Below are 12,891 nucleotides of genomic sequence, written 5' to 3'. Positions count from 1 at the left end.
AATGAAGGAATATTTACCATCTGGCTGTGATAGCAATGACATTGAATTTTATGTTCACCAGCTTACTGTATTTTATTATCCATTTTTCCATGAAAATGAAAGACCTTTACCAGGGAAGTACCAGTTTGAGGCATGAGATTTTTGAAACTTCTTTAATTGCATCAAGCATGAAGTATAGATGTAGATATCTTGTATTTTGTAAATTACACTAGCTTAGGAAGATTTTTACAAAAGAAAAGCTCATTTCTCATTCTACTTAAAAATAAAATTTTAAATCTTGGGCTTTTTTAAACTCTCTTATAGATTCAAAGATATAATCTTCAATTCAAATCACAGGTAAGAATACTGTATTTTCATGAAAAATAGTTTTTACTATTTTAAAGAGTGAAAACAGTAATACCTTAAGTAGGATTAATAAAAATGTATTTCTGTTTTACACTAGCATTCCCAAGTCAATTTTTTAGTAATCGAGTTCATGTAGCTCTAAGAATAAGAAAAAAAAAGGAAGACAACAAAGCTTAAGAATTCAAATAACTGACAACATTTCTATAATAGGTTTCGATGTCTTCCAGACTTTCTAAAAAGACTGAGAACTCTTTTACCCTATGTCACTTGTTTGAATAAAAGCCAGATTAGAAATAACTAAAAATTGTTACCATCTGACAGCTCTTGACTTATTTGAAATTAATTGATTCTCAGCCTTGAATACAGGTGTTCACATCCATAGCAAAGCCACCATTTTAATTTCTACCAACTGACTCCCTTGTTAGAAATGTGAGTAAAAAGCTCCAAAGATCAAATCATATAATCATGTAAATGAGAAATGGAAAAGACCACTTAGGTCATTTTGTCTGATCTCCAGAGACTCAGGCATGGCTACTTCCTACACCACATCCTTAAGTGTTTTGTCCAGTTGAATTTTCAATGATTTAAGTGATGTGACTTTACTCCCTCTCTCCTCCCCCTAAACCTCTAAAATGTCAGATTTTTTTTTATTTCTATTTGCTGCTCTAGCAAAACCTCTAAGGATTTCTTGCCCTTTCTCTATGTTCCCAAGCTTCTACTACAGAGTACTAAACTGAGGTCATTCTTTTAGTTATGAAATAGGAATGAGGTAAAGTACTGAATTAATTATCTTGATGGGTGGTCCTTTCAGATTGAGACAAATTTTGGAAGATAATAACTATGACCTCTCACAGATATTTTAAGAAAATATTAATGGTTCTGAATATAGTTAGCCAGGTGGTACAGTAGATAGAGTGACAGGTCTGAAGTTGGGAAGAACTGAGTTCAAATCCAGCTTCATACACTTACTAGTTATGTGACCCTGGGCAAGGCACTTAACCCTGCTTGTCTGTTTCCTCATCTGTAAAATGAATTGGAGAAGGAAATACAAACCACTCCAGTATCTTCACCAAGAAAACCTCAAATGAGATCTGGCACAACTAATTAAATAACAAAAGAAGTCAAGAAAAGAGGCTGTAATTTGGGGATACTATCTTTTACTTCTAAATACAATAATGTGCTTATATATGTTAGAAATATCATATTTACATTTTATAAAACTTGTTTTATAAATGTAAAATACTTTAAAATTTTAATTGCTATACAGACTTTTTATACTCTACGACTTGTCCATGTTCTCCCATAAATTCTCCACAGTACCCCTGGTGGGGATATCTTCAAGATTTCTAGAGAATTTGCAAATACCAGTGGACCAATTGTGCTGTCCATCAATTATCCCTTACTCTTACTACCACCCCCAGTGGAATATTAAATGCTTTCTAAATACATCTTCTTTGCTCAACAAGAACCAAAAACAAAATATAACAAAACAGTAAACTTTAGTAAATACAATATCTACTCACTTTAAGATAATCCTTTTATAAAGTGATCATTCTCAACTTCCTATCAAATTTCTCATTTTTTTAGCACTAGAAATATAGAAAACAGTAAAACACAGCAAATCAGAAGCAAATCTAATATAAGCAAGCATTCAATGATCCTATTTCTCAAAGGGTACTACTTATGTCCCTATTACCATCTGTTAACTTTTTTTTTTACCCCTTTATAGTAGAGTTTTATAGTACATCTGGGGGGAAAGGGAATGTTTTTGAACTTAATGACAAAGGAATCTTGTACAACTTTCATTTTTTTGGTCAGAAGTGAGAAATTATATTCCTTATGTTGACACACCAAACATTTTAACAGTTTAGAGTTTCACATGTGTGGAAATAATTTTGTGGTTAGCCACCACCTGCTTTTCCAGCTTCTGGTAAATCTGGTTTATGAATACTTCAGTTAAAAAAATCATGCATACCAAATTGTGCCTTTCCCTAAAGGAAGGCTGAAAGAGTAAGTAAGAACAACTATTTTGACCAGGAAAGGGCCGCACAAACTAAGTCATACAAAATGTCAGAATATCTCTCTGGGGTAGACCTTGGAGCCGTCAAGCACCACAGTTATAATAATGCCAAAATCTATCATTTTTGTTATTTTTATTTTAATGGTATTTTATTTTCCCCCAATTACATATTAGGGATTTTTTTTAGCATTTATTGTAAGAAGATTTTAGTTCCTAATTTTTCTCCCTGTCTCCCTTCCCTCCCGTCTTCTAAAAAAGATAATCAGTTTGATATAATTTTTACATGTGCTACCACATAAGACACATTTCCATATTCATCACAGTTGTGGGGGAAGAAACAGATTAAAAGGAAATAAAACCATGAAAAAGAATAAAGTGATAAAAAGTATGCTTTGATCTGCATTCTGAGCCCATCAGGTCTTTATCTGGATGTGGATAGCATTTTCCTTCATGAGTCCTTTTACTTGTCTTGGATCATTGTGTTACTAAGAAGAGCTGAGTCATTCGTAATTGATCATCACAGGATGTTGCTGATAGCGTGGACAATGTTTTCCTAGTTCTGCATATTTCACTTTGCGTCAGTACACAATCTATCATTTTTAAATTGTTATTTGGGTATACTGAACTGCAAACAAGGATAAATGTATAAATTGTCTTCTTAGTCACTATAATTTTGGGTGAAGTGTGTGTGTATGTGTATACATACATACATATGTCTGTATAAATATTTCCTTTTTGTTTTCAGAGAATTACAGAATTTCAGACTTAAAAGAAGACAGTTTCCACAAATCCTATCCCCTAAGGGAAAAAGAAGAATCCTTTCTAGAAGGTACTTATCAAGTGCTTATCAAGTTGTTGGGTTTTTTTTTTTTTTTTGAGACTTTCGGTCTCATAACCTTGAAAGGCAGATTTTTAGTACCTTTAAACATAAAGAAAATTTTCATTAAATCAAGCCTACTTTTGCCTCTTTGTTACTTCCACCGGTTGCATTTGGTTTGTGTTCAGGAAGCAAAGAGACCAAGACTAATTTTTCTTTCACACAAGAGTATAGAACTGTTTTTGACACTAATTTTAGCCTAGAAATAGGACTAATGCCCACCTCATAGGCTAACCATGCTCAACTAGACCTTTATCTCACATGATAGTTATATTTTTGGAGGGCAGAATATTATTCATTCAACAAACATCTTAACTTAACCATCCATCTTTCAGGGTCTTCTACTATGTTATTAAATTGAGCTAATTGAAATGTGAAAGGAAGAAAAATTGAGAATAAAATTCAAAGTCTGTTTTCTATAAACAACAAAGACAAGAATTAGAAATCACTGTATAACCCTAATTCCAATCAATCCTCCATTTGACCACAAAAGTCATTTTCCTGCTCAGTAAACTCCGGTGGCTCCCTATTAACTCCAGTTTCAAATACAAGATACTCTGTTTGGAATTCATAAGCCCATCCTCCTCCAGCCTTTCCAGTTTTCTCAGGCTTCACTCAGACATGTACTCTTAGATCCAGTGACACTGACCTCCTTCTGCACCACAATCAAGATACTCCATCTCTTGGCTCCAGGCATTCTCTGGTTGTCCCCCATTCCTGGAATGCTCCCCCTCCCTGTTCTGCCTACTGACCTTCTTGGCTTCCTTTAAGTCCTAACTAAAATCCCATGTTTTACTGGAAACCTTTCCCATCCCTTCTTAATTACTTCTTAATACTATTCCCTCCCCTCTGTTATTTTTCCTATTTACCCTATTTATCCCATATATAGTTTGAGATATATATGTATACATACATACACACATTATATATATGTGTATATATATGTGTGTGTGTGTGTGTGTGTGTGTGTGTGTATAATTTGTCTGCATATTGTTCCCCCCATTAGACTATGAGCTTCTTGAAGGCAGAAACAGGCTTTTGCCTCTTTTTGTAGCCCCAGGGCTTAGCAAAGTGCTCAGTACATAGCCACTTAATACATGTTTACTGACTGAGAGAATGTAATCCCAGGTATGTGGGTTGGTTATTGCAAAGGCACAAAGATGGAAGATGGAATATCATATGTGAGGATCCAGTTTGGCCAGATGACAGATTGTAGTATGGTAGAACAAAATTCAATGTTTCTGGAAAGCTAGGTTGAAGTCAGATTTTGTAGGGCTAAACAGAGAAATTTATATTTTACTCTAAAGTCAATAAGAAGTCATCGATGTTGTTATTGTCATTGGGCAGGTAGGTGGTCCAGTGGATGGAGTATAGGGCCTAGAGTTTTGAATCTTCCTGAGTTCAAATCTGCACCCAGACACTTACTGTGTGACCCTGTGCAAGTCACTTAACCCTATTTGCCTCAGTTTCTTCATCAGCAAAATTAGCTGGGAGAAAGAAATGGCAAACCATTCCAGCATCTTTGCTAAGAAAACCCCAAATGGGTCACAAAGAGTTGAACATGATTAAAAAACAACTCAACAGTCAACAGGAGTTGTTTAGTAGGGAAGTCACATGTTTATGTCTGCACTTAAATGACTTTGGCAGCAGTGCATACATAGGCTGGACTGGTGTAGTGAGACTTGAAACAGGCAGACTGATTAGGAAGCTGTTGTAATAATCTAGCAAGAGGTGATAAGGTGGTACTTGCGTGAGTGGAAATCATATATTAGATACAAGAAATGGTATGAAGGTAGAAACAGAAAGATTTGTCAACTTAATGGATATGTGGGAAAAGGGAGGAAAATGAGTACAAAATAATGTTGAGCATATGCATCTAAAATCCTAGAAGGATGGTGGTGCCTTCTATGGAAATAGGGAAGTTTGGAAGAGAGGAGCATTTAGGAGGAAAAATGATAAACTCATTTTTAGACATGTAGAATTTAAGATGTCCTCAGGATATTGAATTTGAAAGGTTCAATAGTGATATGGGACTGAAGCTCAGAGGATACTCTGGGGAAGAATATATAGATCTAGGAGTCATTTGTAGAAAAACAATAATCCTTCAGAGATGATGAGTTTACTAAGAAAGAAAAGATAGAAGGAGAGAAAAGAAGCTCGAGTCTAGGACATAAACATACCCATAGTAAGGTAGTGTGCTGTGAGTTGTTTTTGGTGGTGGTGATGGTGATGGTGGTCCTTCATTCTCAAAAAGGACCAAGGACATCATGAGAGTGGTGTGAATGACAAACTTTCAAAAGAATTGATAGACTGGTAAAAGGCAAACAGGGGAGTGTAGTGTCATGAAAATTCAGATAAGCAGAGACAGTACACAGGAGTACTTCAATTACTGTGTCAAATGCAGCAGGTAGATGGAGAATCATTAGCTTTAAGAAAAGACCATCAGATTTTTACACACATTTTTCATTTTCATTGTCGTATTACTATTCTTAAGAGTTCAGCAATGTTTCATTTATTCAAATACAACATCTATTTAATCATTCCTCCACTGACAGTCATTTACTTGTTTTTCTGATTCTTTTCTACCAAAAAAATACTCGTCTGAATCTCTCTCTCTCTCTCTCTCTCTCTCTCTCTCTCTCTCTCTCTCTCTCTGAATATCTGAGTAGCAGTAGGACATCTAGTTCTAGAGAACTAGAAATATTTGTCACTTTTTTTTATAATTTCAAATTGTTTTTCATAATGGTTGAAGCAATTCACAGTTCCAAAAGTGTAATTGTGTGCCCCTCCAACTTTGACTATTTCCATCTGTTATCATCTTTGTCTATTTTCTAGGTGTGAAAATTGTTTTGATTTCCATGTCTCTTATTATTAGTGATTTAGAGGAATGTCTTTGGTTGGTAAAGTTTACAATTCTTTAGAAAACATAGCTTAAACATCTTTATGATGAATTTTAAATTGGTCAGACTAGTGAGAGACAATTAGGTAATACATAAGACAGACATAGGAGTTGGGGTTGGGAAGACCTGAGTTCAAATCTCCCTTCCACTTATCAGCAGTGTAACCCTTGGTAAGTCTCGACTTCCATATGTCTCAGTTTTCTCATTGGTGAAAGAAGGATGACAACAGCATCTAACTTAAAAGGCCGTGAGAATAAGATGTGTTAGTATAAGTACAGTGTTTTGGAAACTTTGAAGCACTATGGTAAAAGCCAGCTATAATTATCATTATCCATGGGAAGAGTCAATCATTCATTGTTTTAAAACTAGCTTCTCATATTAACAAACATTGAAATTTTGTTTAGATTGTTTAATACTTTCTAAGAAAAGGAAGGCTGCTTATTTCTTGGGACAAAAGAGAGAGAGCAGCAAATATATAAATAGGTCAACACTAGAAAAGATGAGGAAATGACTAATTTTTTACTGTGATTCTCTGTGTTAGAATGACTGCAAAATTTACTTTGTAATTTTAACTTCTGATGTTTGTATAACCTATTTTTTTGGTGGGGGAAGGTCTGGCATTTGATTTGAGAAATGAAGGAACAGGACCCTTTATTGATTCTGATAGCTGCCTTTCCTGAGAAAAGTCAGTTTCAGTTTTCTTCAGTGGAAAGAAGGGAATTAGGGAGCAATTTTCAATATTTTAAATGTCCTTCTGACTGACATTGGGCTAAGCTCAGATATAGATAAATGCTAATGACCTCATGAGTGTGACTATTCATTTACTCATCTGTTCAAAATTAATAAGCTGCATTTAAAGGGCAATCTTGTCATAAATATTGATAAAACCACAAAATAATTTTAGACCTCATAGCTTTCATAAAGCATTAAATAAAATTATTAGTAATTAATACACCTTATAAATGGCATGAATGGGAAGAAGAGCTATAAGATTTAATATGTAAAATCCTTCACTAGGGGACAAAGTCAGGGACAAAACTTAAGTATTTTCTTTATCTCTGGATCTCCCCCAGTGCCTAGCAGAGTACATAGCTTTATACAGCTTTGTTGTATATCTGCTTAACAAAGAGCTTTACAAGTGGACTCTATGTCTTAGCCAATTCCGAGGCTAAGCTTATCGTGTAATAAGCTAAGAGTCTAGACCAAGTGGACTTGTTGATGGAAATGTTTGGGAGGGAAAGAAGGGTGAGACCAAGGAGAGCTCATTGATTTTTCCTTATGGAGAAGAATTCTCCATCAGAAACATTTGTTCATCACAATGATGATTTCACAACTTCATATTTTTGTTTTCCCACCTCCATAGTACTTTGAAAATTTTACAGTCTCTTCTCCATCTATGCATTCCCAAGAAGCACAAAGCATACCAAATCATGCAATAAAGACCACAGAATTTATGGGGAAAATGAGGTTGTGACATGATGATCAAAAATTTCATCAGTAACACACAAAAAGGTAGAAATCTATAATGATAATGTAAAGTTTTATATATCTCAAATGGTTAAGAAATATGCAAATACTATAATCATTTCTGGTCAAATTCTCCAGCTCAGGGTTGATGCTAAACCTATGCCCTGAGCAGGTTCAAAGTCTGCCCTAGAGGCCATAGTGAAGGGAGAAGGGTAGGTGTGGTTCCACCCTTGTCCATTCACAGCTCTCACTGCACCAGGAGATATATAATAAATATGGTACTTTATACTGACAAAGACCTGCAGTTTGCTTGTGGGAGTAGATATTAGAAGGGTTGCAGTTTGTGAGTTTCTCTAAGGTGGTATAAGCTTTCAAGTTCTCTCACTGTTTCTTGGGGAAGAAATCTCATAGAAGCAAACTTTACATTCCAAGTTATGTTCAAATATATCAGTCAAGTTGAAACAAATTGTCATTTTCCAAAATGTATTATAGCAGAATGGATTGTAAACAGACATCTCTAGTAAAAAGAAAAAAAAAAGAGTTCACATAGTTTAGGTGATGTTTTACTGAAATCAGCATAGGAGCAAGTAAATTGAGCCTGAGATCTAATCAATAATGAGATGAAAGAAAAAAAAATAAAGGAATGGGGAAAAGTGGCTAGAAATTGGATTTATACATAAGGGTTTCCAGGAGACATCAGTTAAGGGACCAGTAATGTTTACACTATGTAATGGCAGCAATCTGCTAATTATGGATTAAAGCACATGGGTAGACAGTCTCAAGAGAAAAAGAAGGGGGAAACCTATTATAAATTAAAAATAACTAAATAAAAACAAAACTTGGTCAGCAGCATTCAGTGACAGATAACTATAAAAAGGCAGTTTGCACTAAGCACACCAAAGACATTCCATCTAAGTGTGGCAATGCCTTTACAAACCATTGGATCAACTAGAGTGACCTTACGCAAGAAGTGAATTCAGAAAGGTTGAGGAAACTTGGTAACATACTAAGGTTAATTATTCAATATTAAGATAGCTAAGCACTGAAACGTTTACCTAGAAAAAGATCCCAGAAAGGGGGTAAATAAGGAGAAAGCATCCCAATTTCTGAACCCCTTTGCAAAAGAGTCTCTTGTGGGGAGAACAGAGAAGGGCATCATGAACTTCATAAGTCTAGAGGATGTTCTGTCTTCTCACTGGTGTTACAGCAGTGTCCCTGGAAAAGCTGACAACTATGTCTATATTTCATATGTGTATGTATGTATGCATACATGTACATGTGTATATATGTCTATGTGTATATGACAACTTAATAGTTTGGAGGATAGAGTAGCTCTGGAGTCAGGAGGACCTGAGTTCAAATCTGCCCTCAGATACTTATTAGCTATGTCACTCTGGTAAAGTCACTTAACAGTGTTTGCCTCAGTTTCCTCATCTGTAAAATGAGCTGGAGAAGGAAACGGCAAACCACCTCAGCATCTTTGCCAAGAAAACTCCAGATGGGGTCATGCAGAATTGGACTTTACAAAATAACTCAACAACATGTCTACTTTGTGAATCAAGGATAGATTGGACATAGATTCCTAACTCTTGTTTCCCAATTTCCTCACGTAAGCATGTAATCTTAGGGAGTGCTAATCCAAACAATGCTTCTTAGAATACCTACTCTGTCCTTTCTGAGTCATATACTACTAAAGATTTCCATGAATGCTAACATTAGAAACTCTAGTTCATCTTGTTTTTCACCCACACTTTGTGCATTTATGAATTGTAGACATATGAGGTCATGGACTTTATTGCTAATCCCTTTCATAGGTTTTGTCTTCTTTGAATGATTGAGCATATTCATTTCTCTACTTGTTCCTAATTTGCATGTAGATAAACACACACATTACACATAAGTTTACATGCATACATATATACATATAAACACTGTATATATTATATATGTCATTTAGGGTTCCTGGGAAACTGAAGTAAAGAGGGAATATATTATTCTAGAAAAGGGGGCAACTGGTACAAAGGAATGGAAGCATGTGATAGAATGTCATATGTAGCAGAAAGCAAGTAGACTCTTTGATGAAGCTCTAGGTTGTGTGAGGTAAAAAATCCAGAGCAAACCTAGGATGGAGCCACATGAAGGCCTTTACATTTCAAAGAGAGGAGTTTAGACTTGATTCTATGCAAAAGGGAGCCACTGGAACTTTTTAAGCAGAAGAGATCAGTCCCATGCGTTGGGGGAATTACTTTGTCTGCTATGTGAACTATGGATTGGAGAGTGCAGAGACTTGAAGCAGAGAGATCAATTAGAACGCTATTTTTTTTTTTTTGCTTTTTGGAGGGCAGTTGGGGTTAAGTGACTTGCCCAAGGTCACACAACTAATTTTTGTGTTAAGTGTCTGAGGCCGGATTTGAACTCAGGTCATCCTGACTCCAGGGCCGGTGCTCTATTCACTGCGCCACCTACCCACTGTGAGAATACTATTTTAATACAGCAGAAAAGAGATGATGAGTGCCTGAAATAGGATGGTGTCCATAATGAAGTGAAGACTACACATTTGAGGGATAAATTTTAAAAGATTTAGAGTTTATAAGATTTGGTTGTTAAATGGATATGAGTTATTAAGGATGATTCAGAGCTTATAAAGATGGGTGACTAAAAACATGCTGGTGCTCTCAGCAAAACAAGAAAAAAAAGAAAACTTTTTTTAATATTAAATTTAATTTTGAACATGTTAAATTTGAAATGTTTGTGGTACATCTGATGAGAAATATCTCATGGACTGTTAGTGATATGGGACTAAAGCTTAGGAGAAAGAGTGGACCTGGATATTGTGATTGGGAATCATTTGTATAGAGATGATAATTAAACCCATGAAAACACTGACCATATTACCAGGATAGAGTATAACCAGCTCTTTCTCTGGTCACAGTGTGTCAGAGGCCCTTAAAAAAACTAGGATTGAAGAGCATAGCCAAGGAGCTATTATTTTCTCAACAAAACCAGTTTTGTGAGTGCAAATTGATGGAAAGAATGTGAAAATTCTTTAATTATATAATAATTTTTTTGAAATATTGTAGATTTAGTGGATAGCTCTACTCCATTGCTTTGCTTTTATAACTACATCCTCATATAAACACAGTTCCTGGCACATAGTAGATGCTTAAGAAATATTAGATTGATCAACTATGCACAGAAGTACTTCAGTAGTTTTTTTTAAAATATTTTATTGACATTTCACTTTCATATAATTGATATTTCTCTTTGTACTCATGCCCTGCATCTTCCCAGAGAACAATCCCTCATAACAAAGAATTTTTTCAAAAGAAAGGAAAAGAGGAAGAAAGGAGGAAAAAAAACAGTAAAACCAATTCCAATATTGAAAAAATCTGATGTTAGATGCAATGTTCCTTATTTGTGAACTCTGACCTCAGCAAAGGTATAGGGTCAGTGTTTACTCTTATTACCTCTTTGGGGTTCAGCTTCTTCTTTATAATTTTGCAACATTCATATATGGTTATTCTTTCCACTTACATTGTGGCAGTTATATTGTTTTCTTCACTCAGAATTCCTCACTTTGCATCATTTCACATATAACTTTCCATGCTTCTTCATTGAATCCCAGAATTTTATAGAAGAAAAGAGCTTTGGACAGTGTCCAATTCTACCCTCTCATTTCACAAATGATAAAACTTGACTCCACCCCCCCCCCAAAGTCAAATAGCTCACTTGATCAAGGTTTATACAATAAATGAGTAGAACAAGGTCTAGACCTCCTGAATCCAAACCCATCATCCTTTCCACCATTCCACCCTGAATTTCACAAATGATGCATTCAAATTTAAGAAATGGTCTAGAAGCAAAAGAATTGGATGAAATTCAGTTTAAAGCAAACTATCTATTTCCTTGTAGGATCAACTTCATTTCATTTATTTGCATTAACTTTTTGTTTATGGTTGGTTAGATGTATGTGGCACATTAAGCAAAAAAAAAAAATCAAAAGAACCAAATTAAATTATCCTGTCTACCAGATTAAGCATTTTGTCTATAATTCCCAGTAGTCTTGAATATGTGATTAATATAGTTTTTGAAGCTTTTCAAACAACAGCTTATGCATCAAAGACAAGAAATCAGGAGATGCTTCACTTCCTCTACCAACTACTTATCCAATTTTTGGTAAATCACTTAATCCCATTGTGCTTCTGCTGCTTCATTAATTATACATGCTATTAGCATGGATATAGTTGCTAGAACTCTCTTCTACTCACTTCATCCCCCATTTATTTCCCATTTCCTGTCTATGTATATGCTGTATCCTCAGAATAGAATGTAAGCTCAGAAGGGCAGGGATAATTTCTTCATAATCCTAGTACCTAGAATATTTTGCTAGGTGCTAACTAAATGTATGTTGATTTGAATTAAATAATACATCATTAGAATCATACATTTTCCTGAGGAACCATAATCCTTTTTCAACCTTTGATTTTTCATTTTTTTTGCTTATATACTTTTATTTCAATGAGAAAGGAACATCGTAGAGTAGAAGGATTGTTGCACTTGGAGATGGAAACCCGCATTCAAATCCTGACTATGATACTTACTAACTATATGACCATGAGCAAGTCACTAACCTCTAAGTTGCAGAAAAATCTTTAATATTTTGAAATTGGTTATCACCTTTGGATTAGTAGCAAAGGGATTATCAATGACATCTACAATGATAAAGTTATATAATCTTGATATACTTAATTCTATTTTTGTAATGGTGACAGACAACCCATTTTGTTACTCTCTGCTAAAATGTTGGAGTTTACATGCAGTTTGGTTGCTTATTGATAAAAAGGTGAAATGTTTGAAATTCAGACTCTCCTAGAAAACTTGATATATATATATATATAATATATACACACACATATATACATATACACATATTATACACACACACACACACATCCACTGTAACAATGACAGAATGCTATCTGTTACCTAATTGGATAGCTATGAGTGGACAGTCTCAAATGTTTCCCTACAAGTTCAACTTCACATTGTAAATCAAGAAATAAGGGGATTTACAAACTAGGCTTTTTAGGACTTGCTTTCCCTATCCCTTTTCCACGATGTCTAACAAATTATAGATTTTATATCTACATGCAGTAGTCAGAAAAATTCTATTTGGTTTATTTTCTGATTTTATCTATCTATCTATCTATCTATCTATCTATCTATCTATCTATCTATCTATCTATCTATCTATCTATCATCTATCCATCTATCCATCTATC

The sequence above is a fragment of the Petaurus breviceps genome, unplaced genomic scaffold (genome assembly GCF_028583685.1).
Source record: "Petaurus breviceps papuanus isolate PSGF00001 unplaced genomic scaffold, PetGlider_PUasm1.0 79, whole genome shotgun sequence".
Taxonomy (NCBI): Eukaryota; Metazoa; Chordata; class Mammalia; order Diprotodontia; family Petauridae; genus Petaurus; species Petaurus breviceps.
The sequence above is the reverse complement of the archived record's forward strand: the minus strand, read 5'-3'. Positions refer to the sequence as shown.